This window comes from Strix aluco, chromosome 1 (assembly GCF_031877795.1).
Source record: "Strix aluco isolate bStrAlu1 chromosome 1, bStrAlu1.hap1, whole genome shotgun sequence".
Lineage (NCBI taxonomy): Eukaryota > Metazoa > Chordata > Aves > Strigiformes > Strigidae > Strix > Strix aluco.
Genome location: NC_133931.1, coordinates 61525125 through 61546657, shown reverse-complemented (window position 1 = coordinate 61546657; position 21533 = coordinate 61525125). Strand labels below are relative to the sequence as shown.

The 21533-nt window shown below is 33.3% G+C and overlaps 1 protein-coding gene across 1 annotated transcript in view; it reads right to left on the bottom strand.

The window, feature by feature from the left end:
- The window catches only part of CCDC102B (coiled-coil domain containing 102B), a 189525-nt gene that overhangs the window by 37095 nt on the left and 130897 nt on the right, over positions 1-21533 (bottom strand). The gene's annotated exons all lie outside the window — the stretch shown is intronic.

Sequence of the window (21533 nt, the reverse complement as noted above, 5' to 3'; positions counted from 1 at the left end):
CCTCCAGTCCAATGGGACCTCCCCAGTTAGCCATGACTTCAGGTAAATAATGGAAAGCGGCTTCGCTAGCACGTCTGCCAACTCTTTCAGCACCCTTGGGTGTAACCCATTTGGTCCCACAGACTTGTGTGCATCCAAGTGGTGTAGCAGGTCGCTGACCATTTCCTCTTCAAGTGTGATGACCTCATTCTGCTTCCCCTCCCCATCTCCCAGCTCATAAGGCTGGGTGTCCAGGGAACAGCCAGTACCACTGCTAAAGACTGAGCCAAAGCAGGCGTTGAGCACCTCAGCCTTTTCCTCATCCTTTGTTACTATGTTTCCCTCTGCATCCAGTAAAGGGGGGAGATTTTCTCTAATCCTCCTTTTGTTGTTAATGAATTTATAGAAACATTTTTTATTATCCTTAACAGCTGTAGCCAAGTTGAGCTCTAGCTGTGCTTTGGCTCTCCTAATGTTCTCCCTGCATAACTTCACTACATCTCTATAGTCTTCATGAGAGACCTGCCCCCTCTTCCAAAGGTCATAGATTCTCCTTTTGTTCTTGAGATCCACCCAAAGGTCCCAATGTAGCAATGAATCTGTTTAATATATCCAAATGTCAGTTTGGTATCTATTTTTCCCTTTATGCTTCTGGAAGTGTAATTGGAACATCTAGAAAAAGATTGTAGGTTTTCCTTTTGTAGTCTTTCAACTTTCTCCACTTTGCAAGTGCAAACATTCAATCTGAATTATTTAGATGACTGCCTGTGTTGTAAATTAGAAATGCTAAAGCAAAGTAAGGTTATCAAGCTATAAATATGATAGTAGTGTTGAAATAACCTAGTTGGACATAAAATTTGGATGTCAGGTCTTTCTCTACAGGAGGTAAGAGCTGTTCTGAAAATGAATATTGCTTGCTGGAAACAATATATAGAACAGTTCTAATTTGTTGTTCACATATGCCTTGAAGCACCATGTAACTCTAACCTACCTCTTAGTGTGAGCTCTTGACTACAAAATTCTTATAGGCTTGTGCAGAAGCTCAACCAATTTCTGAATAGACAGGGGAAAATACTGATTGATGAACATCTCCATTTTACTTTTACTTTACTGTAAAAGATTTACTTTTACTTTACCAGATCCTCTTTCTCAGCAAAAATTTCCATCTGCCCAAGTTTAATTCCAGCACTTTATATTTCATGTAGCCTCCCCTTGCATTATGCATAGTTCATTAAGTAGAGCAAGACTTCTGAATCTTATGTCAGAGACGTGCTGTTGGTAGCAATAAGACCTCAGTTAGTCCTATTCTATATCCATCTGCTACGTTCCTAGAGAAAAGATGTCTGTTCTCCAACAATCTGTAGTCCCAGTTTTGTTCCAAGAGGACAAGTGGGTTTTGCAGTTGTAAAGCATAAGACTTGGGAAATCAGATTCTTGCAGTACTGCTTTTGAATTCTTACTTCAAGAAAGATAACCCTGCTTGAAATCTGGTCCTGCTGAACTCATTGACTTCAGAAGACCACAACTTTAACCTGTGTTTTAATAACTGACATTTCCCCATTTGTCTCTTTTTGCAGGCTGGTTCCTGAATAAAAATGGGCTTTACCAGAATGCATGCATTTCTTTCATGTAGGCAGAAAATGGAATCCCTTTTCGTATTGTACATTTGCATTTAAATTGCTGCTATGGAATATGGGAACACATTACTACTAAACTTTTTTCTCTTATTAAATATTCATATTATCAATATTCAGGTATTGTGCTTCCTTCATGATTAGCACAGCAGTACAGTGAGTTAATTAGTAATGTTAATAAAATGTGACTATTCTCTAAAAGATAATTATTAAGCAGAAAATTACATCTTATCAGCAAAATATTAGCTTTTCCTCCTGAAATTTTTTTAAAAAATTGATTTGTCTCTATAAAAGATTACTAGATTACTTTAATTTTCTCATGTTTTTCCTATATTTATGCTAAAATTGGACAACTATCATTTTTCCACTCTACCCCTTATGGTTTATTAAGAATCTTTAATAGAAATAACATTTTTACTCATTAGTTATGTATGCTCATTGAATGATTATGTGAACATGTGGCTTCAGCCTTACGAAACCAACAGAACTTAACTTAAATTACCAGTTCAGTGCATGTATTAAGTGAATACTTTTCATCTTTCCAGTTTCCCAAAACAAAGCTTACATTGGGCACTAGACCAATCTTCACTTATTCTGATGAATATTGTCTAGAATTAGGAAGGGTCAGCACTTTAATAATGTAAATTTAAATTCCCATGAAAATATTGCTGAGTGTTTTCCTTTCTCATCACTTATGTTTATACAGTTCTTTATGTGTGTATTTTTTAAAAGTGAGGTAGGGGAAAAAAACTTTGACAATACATTAAGACCAAGAAGAATGGTCACTGTAGATATATCAATTTCTCCATCATTTCTTTTACTATTAATCTTTCACTTAGGTTAACAACTACAGATTAACTAAGAATAGTTAATGCTAATTTTATGCTTGTGTGAAGCTAGGAACCATTACCAAATAATAAAATGTACATTCCACTCTACACAGCCAACCTCTTACTTCTCTATATTCCTTAGATTCTGCTATATTTGGAGTCTGTGGGTGGGGAAGAGAAGGAGTAAGCTAAAATATAAACCAGAGATAACAATTATATCAAATACCTGCCCTTGTCTTCTAACTTTAATTTTGAGATAGAAGTTTTAGAATTTTAGTACCATCATTTTAATAAATTTCCTCTTTTTTTCCTTATTTTGTTCATTATTTTCTGTTCTACATTTTCAACAAGGACATCCATATCCACTTGCTGACAAACAACAGTACAAACAAAATTGAAGAACATTTTGCTATAGAAAGCAAACTAAATATAAAATAAAAAATGTAAAATGTTGCCAGTTCAGTTGGATTTAGGAAGTGGTTATATTTGCCAAACAGGTTTGCCATAAAGCTAAGCTTATAAAGTCTTCCATCCCTAACCTCATTTCTAATTAGGTCACAGTGACAGAAGAAAACTCAGACTACAATACAGAAGTTATACAGTGTTCTGTCTTGCATTTTTTGTGATAATAACAAGAGATCCAACACCATTAAAACACAGTTTACTATTGTTTTAAAGATATTTAATAACTGTGATGAAATCAAATAATTTTAAATGGGTAAAATGTGGCTCATTTCTCTGTACCATATAAACGTGAAACATGGCTATTGGCCATGTCCCAGGATTAGTATAGATTCTCCCAGCATACATGTGATTTTTGTAACAATATAAATGAGATGCACATGTTAAACTGTCCTTATTTTACTTCTTTACTTCTTCAAGAGAAAAAACAGGCCTACCTAATGCATCAATAGTTTAAATGTGATCTTATATACCTAGCAACAGGTTGTCGTCATGAAAAAATTTCCTAAATTTTACTGATACTAAAATAAATTCTAAGCTAACAGAAGGATTTAGTTTATTGCCATCTATCTTTTATGGCACACTTTTCTTACATAAATTATTATAAAATACTAAAGCATTAATTAAAACTAGTCTTTCCTGAGATATACTTATTTTACAAAAGAAAGGATATTACATTATCTCTTATTAACTCTAAACACAAGAGAGCTGTTAATTTGCTTAACAGCAAATATTAAGAAATTTTAGAAACCATTCATAAAGTGAAAGAAAATAAATTTTTACAGATAATGCTTCATGACCACATGAGAAGAACAGATGGTAGGTGCATACAGATGCTGCTGAAGGCAGATGACTACTGCTCAGTTTTAGCTCTTGAAGTAAACAATAATCTTATTACTGGCAATGGATTGTCATTGTAATGAGAGTAAACAGTAAGATAAAACTGAAGTATCATCATTTTCAGGAGCAGATGCATGCTCTAATCAAACTAAACAATACTAATTATTACATGTAAATTTTGATAGCGTCAAGACACGACAAAGTATAAACTCAACTGGTAGGATAACAGCTACAAGAAATATTTCCTCCCCTTCACAAGCAGACAACTAAAGATGCCATATGCTAATAAAAGGCCACAAAAATGCATACCTCAAAAAGACCAACACACAGTATGACTATAATATAGTCATACTCTAACAGTTATGATTACGTAAGAAGGGAAATACTGACTTTTGTTAAAGAGAATGGAAAGAAGAGTAAAAACTAATAATATTATGGAGTAATATATAACATCACATCATTCTGGTGATCTATTATTCAGTAAATAAATCAGAAAGACTAACAGATATTTTACACAGAATTTACTGAAAATAAAGAAGTTTCTCTTCTACTTTTTTTACCTTTTCTTTGTCAGCTAAAACTCTAAAGATATTGATATAGAAATATTGTCTTTTTGCTCACTAAGCTCATATAGGCTCAGTGCCCATTGTTCCTCTTGAAATGTAAATAAATTGAATAGTCAATAACTTATTATTATTTTGAAATAAACCAAACCCAACCCAAAATATTCTTCCATGTTTGTGGAAACATGTGGAAGCAAAATGGACAAGAAAAGGACATTCTTTTGTCTGTTCTTGTTGCTTTGAATATTTCTTCTGTTGTATTTTCTCCTTTACTTTGCCACACTTTGACTGACAGAAGTGATTGGTATAAAAATGTAACTAAGTATTATATCTATTACTATCAGCGTTCAATTCCCATTTCAAAAATGTCCATACTTCTGAAAAATGAGTAGTATGTCATTCAGTTCTTCGTTCTAGACATCTCAGTAACGGCTGCTTATATTAATTTTGAATGGCAGCCTCTAATGAAGGGCAACTCCATTAAAATGGAATGGTAAATGTGTTTACCTATGAAATTCATTTAATCATTTTGCAGATGGAACATTTAGTCTTGGACCACAGGGAAAAATGATACAGTAAGCATTCATGATTTGGACAGCTGCAGAAATGATGTCTGTTTATTTTGACTGCAAGGTAATTGTTTTGTTCAGAACACAAAATCCAAGATGCTTTTTCTCCCCCTCCAGAGACGAATTCACTTTAGCATGCACCAAGAATCTACCCTGACCATAGAAAAGTCTATACAATGATATCGTGTATCTAACCTCTTGTTCCAGCTCTAGTACACGCACATATCCATCTTCCCCTTTCCCTCAATGCTAGAGACAGATATCTTCCTCCCTGACTGTAACAGAAACAGTATTAGCCCTAATCCCATTATATGGTACCAGGTGTCAGTTTTAAAGTTTTAGAGTTTCTTATAAAAAAGGGAAATTATATTGTACTCTCACATATTGTGGAAATGATGGACTCACCTCTTTCACTTTACCAAAGATTTTCCTTCATCTTCTATAGCTCTGGACTTTGAAGTCTGACTATGAATCACACTTTCAGCATTTTTAATGAACAACAGTTGTCATAACCAATACCAGAGGAAAAAAAATATCAAAATGATTTATATAAAAGTTAAATGATCTTGAATAAATAAAAAGTAACACTAAATGAAGAAATAAGTAGAAAACTACAGAAAACAGGAAAATAAAATGATACCTTAGTTAGAAATTACGACTGACAATGTTTAAGGAAGCTCCTGGGCTAAGATAAAAATTATTACTTTGACTAAATCAATGACATTATGCCTTCTTAAACTAGATATGAATTTAGCCATTTCTTTTACTCTCTTCCAATCTTTCAGAATCCTCTTAAAAGCTTAGCTTTGCTTTATTGCCATAGAACTGTTGCAAATACATAGGTATGTGGCATCTCAGAGGCAAACTCTGCTTGTTCCCTCAGAAAATATTTTACTGATCATTTGTTCATCAGTAGCCAGCTTCCTCTCAGAAACTTACCACATATTGTGTTCTGGATGGGGGCTGTTGAATGCACACATGTAAAGTTCCAACAAAAGAGGTTGCTTGGAGAAGTTGTGGAGTCTCTGTTGCTGGAAACATTCAAAGCACTGACTGGGTAAGGCTCTGGAGAACCACATTTATCCTTAAAGTCAACTCTGCTTTGAGCATAGGGTTGGGCAATATGTCCTCCTTTTCTGAGGTCCTTTCCAATCTAAATTATTCTGTGATTCCAAAATGCTACTGAAACTTGCCTGGAATATTTAAGTCTGACTAAAATGCAAAACTTGATTTTTCAATTTTTTTTCTGCCGAAAAAGTAATGATTGTTAAGCAATTTGAAATGTTTGGAAAACACAGCATCTTGATTGATTTTTATTACTGAATATTTTAATTAGAAATAAGACATGATGCTAGATTCTACAACAGAGAATCTTAGGTACATTTAGGTACGCTGACTATTTGCTAGTGTGTTATTAAGCATAATGAGTTGACATAGTTTACATTTAATAGTCTGATTTGAATATACTGGATTGATAATAAAAAAGAAGAAATGTGGATGATTAATCACTTGTACTTTAGTTGTTGCTAAAGACTTTAACTTAAGTATGATGTTGTTTGCAAACTGAGGATCAAAACTATCAGATTTGAGCCAAGATTTACATCAGTTGTAATTAATTTGGTTTGAAAAATCCTGAAAACATAATTTCATTATCTAAAATCTACATGAGTTTACTTATCTTCCTTATTAATTTCTGGAGGAGAGACAATTTAAACTTCCAAAGACAAAAGGCATAAATATGAATTTGCTTAGGTAACAGCTATAACTTACTAAGAATAATCAGATCTTCTGTTGTACAATCTGAAAATCTGTTATTTTATGTTTCTAAGTGTATGCTATAAATTTCACGGTATTTTTGTATTAGGGAAAAATGGCAAATTAAACAGAAAAGAAAAAAGTATGATATATGATTTAAAGTATAAGGCATATTCTTCATTCAGCATGCTATAAAAATATTTTTCTTTTTTTCCCCAAAAACTAAGTCTAGAATCATTATTAATTCCTAGCCTCTGCTCATTAATATTCTGAACTAAATATAATTTTATGCAACAGTTGATTGGTCTTTTGAGAATTGTGTTCACAATGTTGTCTTCTTTAAATCGACTTATTTTTTATGTTTACCACGAAGTCTTGTAGACTGATCATTTCTGAGAGTAACAACAAAGAAAGAGTAATGTAGACACAATGTGCTTCAACTTCTACTGCAGACATAGAACTCCCTTTCCCAGAATTCTTGGAGGATCAGAAAACATTGAAATCTTCTGATGAGTACAGCCTGAAATATTCATTATGCCCACTTTTCCCTAAGCATCAATTTCAGTCTGGGAAGGAAAAAACCCAAAGAAACAAAAAACCCTCAAATTGTCTCTGCACGTTTACAAAAAAAAAAAAAAAAAAAAGAGAAACACTTATCATGCATCTTGATCACTGGATGAGTAAGTGAAAGGGACTACTTTCATAAAAGGATTCATCCAATACATAGGAGTTAACAATTTATTCTCAGAGGGGCAACATATACAACATACAACAGTGTCACATTTAAATAATCCCTTTTAGAATAGAATTGCATTTCATATTCTTTATCCATATAATGGCAGCAGTAATAGCATTTTCTCAAAATTTTTCTGCTACCATTTCCTCATATATCATATCTTCTGATAAGAGCATTAGCCCTAGGCTCCCTGCTGAAACTACTACTAAAAAAAAAAAAATCAAAAAACAAGTAATAAAATAATATAAAACAAAATAAAATAACAAGTCCAATTACCAATTCTATGCATTGGATATTACAATGCAAACAGATTATCGGGTGTTATCTTTACTACAATAGAGACTTTTTGCCATAAAAATACAGACAAAAAAATGCTAATGAAAAATTTTAATACACAAATGAAATGAATGAAGGAATCAGAGTTCTGTTTTTTGACTAACTATGAAAAGATGGGGATGAACACATGCTCAGATAACAATGCTGTCTTCTGGAGGGTGTGACACTCAGGAAGTAAGCAAGCTAGAGCAAAGCCAAGGGAAAAGACTGAGAAGAAATAAATTTATATTATCAGTGCTTTTATGTAGCAGCCTAGCCTTGAACCTGGATCCTAAAAAGGACTTTCTGATCTGGTTGCAGGCTGCACATAATTGCTGGAAGTGGTTTGGGTCTAATTAATTGACTATAAAAGCCATTAGAATTTGATGTGTTTAGAAGTGATGAATTAGGCTCTTTGGAAAAAGAAGATATCAATAACCAATACTATTTTATGTAATAACAGCAAAATACAGAAGTTCTAGCGAAGAGAAACAGAATCACAGAATCACAGAATCAACTAGGTTGGAAAGGACCTTGAAGATCATCTAGTCCAACCATTAACCTAACACTGACAGTTCCCATCTACACCATATCTCTCAGCGCTATGTCGACCCTACTCTTAAACACCTCCAGGGATGGGGAATCCACCACCTCCCTGGGCAGCCCATTCCAATGCCTAATAACCCGTTCTGTAAAGAAATACTTCCTAATATCTAGTCTAAACCTTCCCTGGCGTAACTTGAGGCCATTACCTCTTGTCCTATCGCTTATTACTTGGTTAAAGAGGCTCATCCCCAGCTCTCTGCAACCTCCTTTCAGGTAGTTGTAGAGGACGATGAGGTCTCCCCTCAGCCTTCTCTTCTCCAGACTAAACAACCCCAGTTCCCTCAGCCGCTCCTCATACGACATGTGCTCCAGACCCTTCACCAGCTTCGTTGCCCTTCTCTGGACACGCTCGAGTAATTCAATGTCCTTTTTGTAGTGAGGGGCCCAAAACTGAACACAGGAATCGAGGTGCAGCCTCACCAGTGCCGAGTACAGGGGTAAGATCACTTCCCTGTCCCTGCTGGCCACGCTACTTCTGATACAAGCCAGGATGCCATTGGCCTTCTTGGCCACCTGGGCACACTGCTGGCTCATGTTCAGCCGGCTGTAAATCAACACCCCCAGGTCCCTCTCTGACTGGCAGCTCTAAACACAATTAAAATTTCTATTACTGCAGATAAACCTTACATCTACAGGTTTATACTGCCAAAATTTGAACTTGCGGAGTCATAAAGTAGTGTATTGGAATAGACAAGGCTCTTAAAGCATTTACAATCACTTCATCTTCACAACAGACACAAACAGCAAAAGTAATTTATCAGTGAACTAACAAATTGATGTTAGAGCAATGAGACTAAAATCCATTTCTTGGAAATACTGTTTCCTAGCACAAAGAGAAGAGGAAAACACAGATAATCAAGATGTACTCTACAGAACAAATATTGAACTTGGAAATCTTAAACACAGAAGTAAGAGAAGTATGGACTTGCAGCAGTTTAGATACATTATCTTTGAATTGTTATGCCATAAACTGCAAAGCAACATTGGCTTTATATGCAATGAGTAGATTTACATGAAACTAACGATCTACAAAAATTGAGGTTGGAAAGCTAGGAGAGTGTAATCTAGAGCTGAGTCTTGGCAACTAAAACCACTGTATTTAATGCTTTATGAAGGATGTGATAAAAAACAAACAAACAAACAAAATAATCCTAAAGCAGAAATCATTATTAGAAAGGGGGAAGAAAAAAATATTAATGCATTAAACTGGATAACGTGTTAAATGTACAACATGAAGAAATAACAATGGTTACTGAGATCTAAACATTTCTTCATTCTAAGGACAAATGGGAATGCAAAAGCACCCTGAAATACACTGAAAACACTATATAACTCAATATTATCTTTTTATGTCAAACAAGGTGTAACTAAAAGAAAACATTAAGTATTAGGGTTATGAAATACACATGAATTACCACTACTTGGGCAAGGCTATTAAACAGGGAGGTGTCATAATCCATGAAGTCATCAGAACAAACTAGAGTAACTCCTTGCAAATGCAAATTTCAATTCTGAAAAGTTTTGTTATAACCAGGATTTTTTTCCTTGTCATTTATAATTCAGAAAAGCAGACCATAAACCACTGATGGATTCAGACTTCTTACCTTGAGCAGATGACAATTCTTTGGTGGCAATTTATTACCCTTAAATGTTTGGAAAATATATGCTGCTTTTAGGAAGGCCTGGAAAGTCAGCTGTTGCATACATTACGTACAGATGGATTGTTTTGGAGGTTAGAACTCAGGTTGTAAAAGATCTAGATTCAATTCCTTCTCTATCTAAATGGATCTGAACCCACATCTTCCACTTAATGGAACTCTACATTACAAAGTAAATGTCTAAGTACAGTAGAGCTGATAGTCTATGTGTCAAACTAGTTTGATTCTGTGATTAATAAATTAAAATCCAGGGCAAGAGTAAACAGGAAGTTCATAACTAATGCTACTCATCTGAAAGGACAGATTATTTGATATTATCTTTCATGACAAGGACTGTCTCATTATTTTACATTAAATTATTGTTTGATTTGAATATAAACAAACAGAAATTGATAAGGAACTTCAAGTCTGCTTCTTCTTTTCCCAAAGTCTGTTTTTAATAAATATTTTTTCTTACTAATAAACTGGAATATATCTGGTAAATCAAATGTTTCAGTTAGTTTGATGTAAATTAGAGTGAAATACCTATGGTAATAAACTTTTTTCATCAGAATGCCTGTGACAGGAAAATTAGGAATAAGAATATTAAATTAAAAGTTAAAATTAAAAGTTAAAAATTTAGCTTTATTAATAGATGAGGGAAAAAGTTGCTTGGGAAAAGGTATTAACAAATGGTTTCAGTGGCTTGGACAGAATGGGTACTATGTATATGCACTATACATTTGTCCATGAACTTCCAGGGTGATGATATTTTTCTTTTGTTAGACAGAATTATCCAGGTATTCAGTGAGAAGTTTTCTCAAGAACAGGGAAAAGAAAACAATTTATATGTTCTTATTTTTGATCGGAAGTATTTCAGCAGGATTACTTAAAGTATATTTTGAATCAATTACAGCCCAAATACTTTTAAAAAGTGTATTTATCAGAAACTGGTTCTAGTTGGTAACCATTAACCTTTTGTTCTAATGATCCAGTCATATGTCATTAAACCCACTAATATTCACTTTTCAAAATTTATAGGAAAAAATGTGCATGTGTAGGCATGGCACAAACATAATCTTTGACTGCATCAGTATATTTGTATTTATGTTTGGCAGGATAGTCAAGTTATGCCTCTAGTTTACTTGACAGATGTGAGAATATTGGGATTCAGTGCAACATTACAAATGCAACTTCTTGTCACCAGTTAGACAACTGCTAATTAGTAACTGTTAGTTTCAAGCTGAAGCCAGATACTATTCAGCTGGAGATGCTTAGTAATGTGAGACATGACTCCTCACTAAAAAAAATAATCTTCTCTAGTAGCTAGATTCAACCCTCTAAGTTGAACACTACTGTCTTCTGGGAACCATCTGTTCCTTGCAAATTATGTTTAAAAATAATGTTAAAAAAATGCGCTTCTAATTAAAATAATCTTCAACTTTTGTTATCATTCACATTGTTAGTTTTATTTGCTTTAAGTTGGCATTTTTGTTCATTTACAAGCACCACATTGGGTATTTCCTTTTATAACCTATATGTTCTGTTTACAGGATATATATAAACCTTCAGATCTTCTTTAAATTTCACAAACATAATCTTAAATCTAAAAAAAAAAAAAAAAAAGTCGTATGTAAATTCATTTTTTTCAAGCTAGAACACCTTTATTGAGTCTTTGGAACTCACTAGAAGTATGCTGCTTTTCCAAAGCTGCTAAATGTTTTTTTGATCAATTGCAAAGAGGATGCAGCATCTGTGGGATCAGACACAATAAATAATTCCAAGCATAGAACAGTGAATACAAATTAAAAAATACTGAAACAATTCAGCTTGATCATTGTGTTGCTATATAGTTCATAGAAACATAACAGAGTCTAAACCCATGAGGTCCTGAGATGTTTTTTCTCACGCAATTCTAAACAAATATGTAAAAACTTTGATATATTAAAGACAGTGAAACAGTAAAAGGAATTAAAAAAGGCACTCATTAACCATATTAGGAAACACGAAATGTTCTTATTATCAGACTGAGTAGTGCTAATGTAAATGCTGCCTCACTGTAACAATTATTTCAAATAATTTTGTTATATTTTAGAAAAAGCAATTAAGATTTAATGTACAACATGATTATTCATTCCTGAGACTTGATTAAATCTGATTTTTATTATAATCCCTTTGACACAAAGAACTTAACCAACAGACCATGGAGTTTTTCTTTATGCACTCTTCCCAGCCAATTCATGCAATAAAGCTGAAAAAAAGTTTAAAAAGCTTAAAAAGTTTAAAAGCTTCTTCCTTGCTGAGATTTCTGCTATTTGGGTTTCAAAGCCTCTATGAGTCATAAATCTTTGTCTGCAGGTAGAGGTTTCTAACAAATACTAAATAGAACCCCCATGCACACATTTGTATCTATACTCATCTACTAAACATAACCATACACTCTGAAGATCAAACATACTCAGTTAAAATCTGCTCTATTTTATACTAGCATTAAAACAAAGAACTTTGAAAGAGAGACTGTTCAATACTCTGTCCTCACCTTAAATAAACAACATCCACAGTCTCTTAACAGACTACTGAATGGGCAAAGAGAAACTTGTTTGATTTATTTTCAGAATCTTTTGTTTCTTATTATTCTACTCCAATTCTTTGTTACCTGACTTTCTCATGAGAGGTCTTACTGCGTCTATGATTTTCTATTGTAGTAACAACAATGCACAGCAGTATGTCCCCATTTTTCACTAGAACGTTAATTACAAATGGACATCAGCTTTAGATCGCTAAAGACAACATATTATAAAACTTACATTAAATTTAAAAACTTTTGTCTGTTAAGTCAAATGACATCTGCATAATAATTTCCTTCTTAAAATCTTACCTGAGAGTAAGATTCAAGAGGAATATAGAAGTTAAAGGAAACAGAAAAGTCCATATCTCTCAAACATTCCAATACATAGTACTATTCTAAGGTAGTACAGGTTATCATGCTCACTGAAAGGTAGTGCTGTATATTTGAAGCTCAGCTGTTTTTTTCTTGGTTTCAAATGTTACAGAAATGTTACACAAGGAGACACTATTTTGCATAATGGGAAGAATAAAGTAGTCAGAAATAACTGAAAAATTCATTAAAGTAAAACCTTTTTTCACTGAGGCATTTCAAGTATTTTCATAGAGAAAATTGGCATAATTTCATTTTCAACTATCAAAAGAGTTATTTTGACAGTTTCTATCCAAATTATTTCAGGTTTTCTATAAAATGATTTAAAAGCAAGATCTTACATACAATTATTATATATACAGGCTAACATGCAAACACCTCCCTTCTTATCCTGCCCCACTTCAAATAGTCTGGAAACTTCAAACGCTTGTCCTACATAGTGACTTCTATAAAAAAATAACCTTTAAGTAATTATGTTTTGATTTTCTCTTCTAAAAATTTCTGTCCATGAAAATATAAATATTATTTCTGAAGTCTGGCTTGAAGTCACAACTGCTACCTTTGTAGGAATCTGAGAAAAGAATAAATGTTGTCATCAAATTTATTACTAAACATAAACAAATGTGAAACACAGGAAGTTGAACCATTTCTGTATGATTCACCTTAAAATTTTACGCAGTTCAAAAGGCTGTAATGGCAGGATTTCAAAAGTCAGACTCAAAATATATGAAGATACAAGTGTAACAATCTACTGAGAGAGTAAGATTACATCAGATGCAAACAGTAAATTATACTGAAGTTCAGAGTTATCTCACAGAGGAAGCAGCATACTAGTCAGTGCTCACAGGTGCGTTTCATGTACTCTGACCCTGAGCTCAAGGAAGAAAAATATTTTAGTACACACGTAAAAATATATAAATGGTTGGCTATTAAAAAACAGACTAGTTGGCAGAACAGTGCCCTAATGAGAAAATGGGAATAAAAGTGTTTCTGGATGATTTATGATCAGCATCCTTTCTAAAACGAGATAAAATGCCTGGAGAGATACACAGTCTATTCCCTGACCTTGCTGAGATATGTCATATGAACAGCAGAACCACAAAGCACATTCTCGAAGGATACAAATAACATATTTATGATTTACTTGACTGCATTTACCAGAAACATGGTTAGCTAGTGTTATTGTCCTATCCTGTGAATGAAAGTACTTGGGAAAGTTAGTAAGACCATAAGGCACCGAGAATTATTGATATATGTAAACCATAGCAGAGTTAGTATTACAAAAAAACCTTCTACATTAAGTCAGTGAAAAGTAAATCTAAACTTTGAACACATTTATTTAATCAAGTAGAATTATAGCAAAGAAAGAACACAGAAAATTTATCCATACAGAAAAACTGAGCCACAATGTAATTCTCAAATATCATGTAGCCCATCCTTCCTAGACTCATTGTAAATGTGGTATCACAATACAGTAATGTTATTGAATTTTGGTTTGTACATGTATCAGCAATTTAACTACAACTAGAATGTATGTTTTAGTGCAAGGTTGGGATTCTTTCTTATAGCTAAGTTACAACTAGTTACAGATAAATACAACTTAAACTGAAATGAGCCACTCAAGATTTTTGTGTTCTTGATACTAAATATAGCCAGATTAGATTGTGTCAAGATGTTGAAATTAATATATTAACATAAATTAAGCATAAGACACATTGCTAAAAGCATCATCTCTGAGTGCCCAGAAAACTGTATACATAAGAATTTAACTATTGTGCAGTAATACTCTAACCACCATATTAGAACTATAGCAAGACTGGCACAGAATAAAATTTTATTAGGGGTTATTTGTTTTGATTTTGTTTGTTTGTTTTTTTTTTCAGGAGGCATTTCTAAATTATTTTTCTACTTTACATTTAAATGTTAAAGTTCTTTACATAACACATTAAAGTTCAAAAATCAGCACCTTTCTTTATGCTTATTGCTACTTCTCCAAAGCAATACCAAAGCATCTTCATTCTAAGCGTACAGTATCAGTGCATATTGTTACCACCAGCTGACTATGAGGACAAGGGTACAGTACAGTACAGACATTCCAGATACAGATTCTCATTCCCAGCATGTCTAAACTAGTACAGAGTAAAACATGTAGATATTTTTGTTGGAATTTAACTCCCAGATGATTGAGCTGGAGCTTACAAAAATCAGCAACAACCTTTGACTTGACGTAGCTTAGTTTTATTCATTTGTTTTATGCACTGGCACAGTTATTCAAATACTGATATCTGAATGGAGTATTGTGGTAACCTGTGCTTGAGAAGACAGTAGTTTTCCTTTTACATTATCTAATTTCTAACAAAGTCAAAATTTCATGTAACAATTCCCATGATATCAAAAGATATCTGATAACTTATTGTCTTAAAACAAAAACAACAAAAAACCCCAATCCCACCAAGAGAATAAGAGGTTACTATCTACTTGCTGCCAGAAAAAACATCTGTATGGAAGTAGAGGAACAAGCAAGCTACCACGCAAAACAGAAAGACGCATTAACAATCTTTCTTCTCACCTGGAATGAAAGTTTGCATTTGGAAAAAATAGAAAAAAAACAAAAAAGAAATAGAGGGAAAGAGCAGGGAGAGGGTGAGAGAGAAGGAAAGAGGCTGAGAAAGCAGTTAGCTGCGATTTTTTTCCTCCACAAGATCACAAATAAGAAATTCAGATTTGGAATGTCCTCCAACAATAAAATGTACAGATGTTCTAAGACAAACTTCATGCTAAATATTTTAGAACGTAGCAGGCTTAATTTTTACAGCATTGACTTCAGGAAAGTTATTTTATCTAAACCACTTCATATAAACTGCAATTATCACAACCTCAGTGATTTTTAAGTCCTTCAGCAATATTTATAACCTGAAGTGCTAAAATTACAAATTAATTTAAATCCCAACTGTTCTAGATGTTACAGAAGTGTATAATGAGGAGTATTTCATAGGCTAAAAAGACAAGAAATTAAAATGAAGAGACAGAGGATTCAGAAAGGGAAAAAACAGGCCCAGAGAAGAAGTGATTGATCAAGATCTACTGCAGGGTCACTGACAGAGAACAGTGTGTCCTAAACCCTAGTCTAATCAGCCAGCTGGTAACCCGGAGCAGTAACATTCATGCCACTGAAGGGAAGTGGTGCTTTTTTTATATAATGGATATATCTTATCCAGTAGACATACATAATCACACACAGCGAGAAATTGAACTAATGTTATATTGAGTAACACTCTTTTCATGTATAAACCCATTTCTTTTTCTTTTTAATGTCACTGTGCTTTAGCTGAATGTTTCCAAGTCATTTAGTTCAAAAGAAACCAGGAGCTGCCTTTGCCTAAAGGTTGCAGCAGCTCTAAAGGAGTATTCAGTTTTATGTAGATTTTATGAGCACAGACACTCTTCAGTACCATCCCCAATAAAAAAAAAAAAAAAAAAGTCACCTTTTTGCTATCAAAAACCAAATTTGTCACAGGTATGTTGATTTACATCTTTACTGGGAAGCTGAAATCTCTTTTTCTAGGTAACACTACAAAGTGAAACCAATCTTGAAACACTAGCAGAGACTAAATAAGAGGAGGAGGAAATGACCACAGCCAAGAACCTGGCTGTCTAAAGGCTAAACTGAACACCTTATGTCAATAAAAATTTACTTCAATCAAAAGTGAAATGTAAAATTCCTCCAAATGAAAACAGTAGATGAAAACTTAAGACTTTAAACTTAAACTAGTTAAGGGTAACATGCAAGAGTATAGCAAAATTTGCATATCAACATTGTCTCTTACAATCTCATTCCTTGAACAGAAGCTATTATTCTACTAAATCTAGTAGGCATTAAAAGTCATCTTTTTGCAAATATTCTTTAATTTGTTTTGAATATAAATCACAAAAAATTTTTAAAACGTCAGCCAAATTTGGAAAGATCTCTGAAGTAACCTACACTTCTCAATTTTAATTCCTATCAAAAATGAATTATCACTCATACTCCTAATCTAAATCATATCTGTGTTTCTTATATACTGTAAATCAGTTTCATGGTATTAAGTAATAGGTGAAATCTATTATCCAAAGATAAAAAAATACATATGTTGTCATAAAATGGTCTTCAGAAGTTTTGAAGATTCTCCTCCTGAAATGCATGATGGTAGTTCATTTGGCTGCCCTTAAGACTCAGAGAAGCAGATCCAACGATATTCTCTTCTAATGAAGAACACTTTCATATTTATTTAAGTATCCTGATTCTCTCTTGACTTACTATCATCTCGCTATTAACTCAATTTAAGAGACTTAACAGCTTTTATCAGACCGCATGACAATAGGTCATTTTCAATAGAAAAACTGTGGGAAATATCATGGGCTGGTTGGCAGTGTAGGAATATACTTAAGAATTGGAAATCATTGAGTGTATAGGAAGCTGCAGACAAGTGTTAAACACGGCGCTTAACTAATAATTCTATCTATGAGCTTAATGCAACATCACTAATATCCTACAAATCATATGAAAAAAATTATTAAAAAATAACTCTTTATGTTAAAAAGATAATTAATTCTGCTGGAATGGTATATTTTGAAGCTGTTTACGAAGACTAAGACAGTCATAGCCATAAAAATCTCTATGTCTCTTAACAGCTACATAATGTTCTGTGACAATTAATCCCATACATTTATTTATTGGGACTTCATAATTCTATCTTATGTAACTTAACACCAGCAGGAATATTTATTTTCTGATTCTGACTGTTCTATTGAAACTCAGTAACATTACACAAAAAATTTCATCTTGGGTGTTGAATCAGTATTGAAGAAAAAAAAAATTCCCCAGGAGTTTGAAAAAGCAGTCTGCAATATTTATTTTTTCGGTACTTAAATAAAAAGCCAGCACATTACAATGTGTAATTTTAGAACAAGAGGGAATAGCTTTAAACTGCAACAGGGGAGGTTCAGACTGGGTATTAGGAAAAATTTTTTCACAGAAAGAGTGGTCAGACAGTGGAATAGGCTGCCCAGGGAGGTGGTGGAGTCACCATCCCTGGATGTGTTTAAGGGTCGTTTAGATGACATGTTGGGGGATATGGTGTAGGGGAGAACTTTGTAGAGTAGGGCTGATGGTTGGACTAGATGTTCCCAACGGTCTTTTCCAACCTGAATGATTCTGTGATTCTGTAATATTTAAATGTATTCCTTTTCTTGAAATGGCAAACTTCTCTTCACATTTTGAATGTAAGACCATTATTAGACTATACAGTGAGTCATTTCTTTATGAATATTAATCAGGAAAGAAAAGAACTATAAAGAAATAAGCTCCTTTTTTTAATGTAGATGTACCTAGGGTATTTCACCTATGTGTATTTGCTTAGGTAAAAATACTATTTTTCATCTTTCTTCAATATTGTTCCATAATTAAATATAGCCCTGCAAAATAAATAAACAGTAATATACAGATAAATTGTTTGGAAAAGGATGTTTTTACTTTCAGGATAACCATGGATACAGAAAACAGCTGGTCATTAAAAGCTCATGGAACAGAACAGCTCCATCAGTAGCTCAAATTTTTACTGCAACCCTGCATTTTCAAACACAATCCCATCTGCTGACACGGATATAGAGGTCTCCTATGTGGTTTGGAGCTTTTCCAATACCTGCAGATTCTGTCAGAAGTACCCTCAGACCCCACAAATATGTCAGCCAATTTTAGTATATGAATTAACGCTTTCTTGGTTTATCAAATCCATAAGCCTTCAACAGTCCCAAGAAGGATAAAACAACAAGAATACTGCATTTAAGAGATTACCTGTTTTCTTGTGGTAACCAGTTTCTTTAACATGCCCGGCAGCATTGACATTGAAAGTTTCACATAGCCAACTGCTCTGCTGTTTCTTAAAGTAGGGGCAAATAACTAAAAGGATATTTAAAAACATAATAAATGTTAAATCTTTTTGATTTAACACATTGCTAATTGTCTCCTTAACAAAAGAGCTTTCATTCAGAAATCTTAATCCTTAGGAAGTCTACAACATTCAGACTTTGCTAAAGCTGCAAAGTACATAAACATGTTGTTAAAAAGAAAAGAGCAGCTGTTAATTTTATTGTGTCACAAATAATACTTGTACTGCCATCACACAATACTATTTCCCTGACCTTTCATTGCTTACTGTTCTTAATATCCATCTCTGTCAAAAACATTCTATCATGTTCATTAAGATGATCTGGCATTATAAGGTGAACACTTGGACTTCTTAGAGATCATCCACAGAAAAAAAGAGAAAAAAATGTGTTACTTAAGAATAAGGCAGCTGACCATTGCACTGAATACAATAGACTGAAATTAATCCTGAGTGTGATAATATAAAGGACAACAAATTCTGGAGTATATTGGAAGGTGTATCCAATGTTATTCAATGTGGCCAAACCATGTTTATGCAAAAGTATGCTACAATAAACTCAAAATAGTGACTGGGTGTACTTCTGTGACAATGCAGGAGAACCTGCTCAGTCCTGGGGTCAACTATAACCTGTAAGAGGAACAGCTTTGTCTGGACCAATGTTTATTCTTGCATGAAGCTAAGTCAAGTTTCCTGGAGAGGTTTTTTGAAGCGTATTACATTTCTTTATAGGGATATTTTTCCAGAACATTTTAATTCTAATTAACTTCCTGGAAAACCAGATGTTCCTATTACCATACAGAAGCACAGCTTAGTATTGTCTATTATTATATTAATCTATCTAAGAATCAGCACTCCTCATTCAGCCTAAGACCTCTTTGAGGTTGTACTCATGTTGAGAAGGAAACCAATGATTAACTAGGTTATTACAAGGGGATATACTTTCAAGAGTCAGGTTTTTCTATTATCATTTTCCACATAACTTCCTTCCAATTCATCTTTTCATTGTCATGCAATGTATCTTTGATACCAGTTATGTATTATCTATGCCAAATATCTTTATTTTCTTCAGAAACAATTAGAAAGAGCATCTATAGGCACAATATGTATATGCACAGCCCAATTATCTGTCCCTCATGAAGTTCCTTCCCCAGGAACATGATTTTTTTTCTTTCAGCAACACCACTGTTTCCCTGTAATTTGTCTTAACATTGTTACATCTGACCCTAAAACCAGCATTTTAGATTTGAAACACAGATGAAGAACAGAAAAATTTTTAAAAAAATATTTTCACTACAAGTATCGTTGTGAACTGCAAAGCAAATCAATGCCTAGTGTACCTTCATTTAATCTACCAATTTTAACATCACCATTGAGACCCAACTTTTAGTGCCATCTTTATACTTTTCAAATGCCTAAACTGAATTTACAGATTTTTTTCTTTTTTCTGTTTATCTAGGCACTGTTGTAGCTTTTGAATCTAATTTAGCAAAACATCAAGCTACAAATAGACTGATTTTCAAATATCCTAAGTACATTTTTACTTTGATGTTAGTTATAGTGCAAAGTAACATCCAAGAATATTTGAAGCTGTTCTTCACACATGTACATTTGACTTTTTAAAATGTTCAACTTCAAAGAGTAATATTCTGCTTGTCAGAATTTATTGCATGTATTATTGTACTGTGCATATTCTAGGCTATACACAGAAATCCCCATTGTCTTAGCTACCTTGAAATTTTTCCATTGAAATGTTACATGACACTTTATGAACAATGGGATGTTGCATACAACTTTCCTTCTAATCACAGACAACGACATTTCTTTATCTTAATGTATTTCTCCAGTTTGTGTCACAAGACTGGAAATGCAATATAGTACCAAAATGGTTTAGAAATAGGCTACATATAACTTTCATTCCAGAACTGTAATTTAAGCCCTATGAAACCTCTTCAATGAAAAATGATAATGGATGAAAATGTTTTTTTCTGGTTTTGGTAAATAACTGATGTACAACCAGCATTTTTGTAAAGGCTTCATGAAAAATTTCTATCTGAGCTTGAGCTGATTTCAGTGCTCCATGGCTTTGTGTACTGTCAGAAAATTGTTGATGGACTGAGGTATGTATTCTTATTGTCAAGAGCAAAAATCAGTCTCAAAGGGAGAAGTGAATATAATGTGGCAATTAAGTTTCTAAAAGGCATAACTTGGGGGGTCAAAATCTTGCATTTATATTTCTGAAAATAATTCTGAGTATGTGTATGCATACCCATAATGGTAAGAATTAATAATTTAACATAAAGGAAAAGCTTTCAATAAAAGGATTGAAATTATGACTCAGAGTTCTGATTCAGGACCTTCTTCGTTATCAGTATCAAGCTACTTGTGAAATATTCTGATTCTTTTCTAGACAGAGGCTGTAGACGAATACAATGACTGGCATCCTGAATTATTTCTTATTGGTTAACAATATGTCATTTTGTCCAAGATAATTCAAGAGCATTTCATAACTTCTCATGTTACATGAAGTGTCATAAAATACAGTTTTTGAAAACATATTGAAACATATTGAAATATATTACAAATGGAAACAAAAATGTTTGATATGCCTAAATAAAAAAAAAAGCTTAGTTCTCCAAACTGACGTGAAATGATATGTTTTAAATTAGTTTTTAAAAAATTGATTTTTCTGAAATGGTACTCAGTCACAGATTAGTATGTTCTCATTAATCAGATTATATGTGT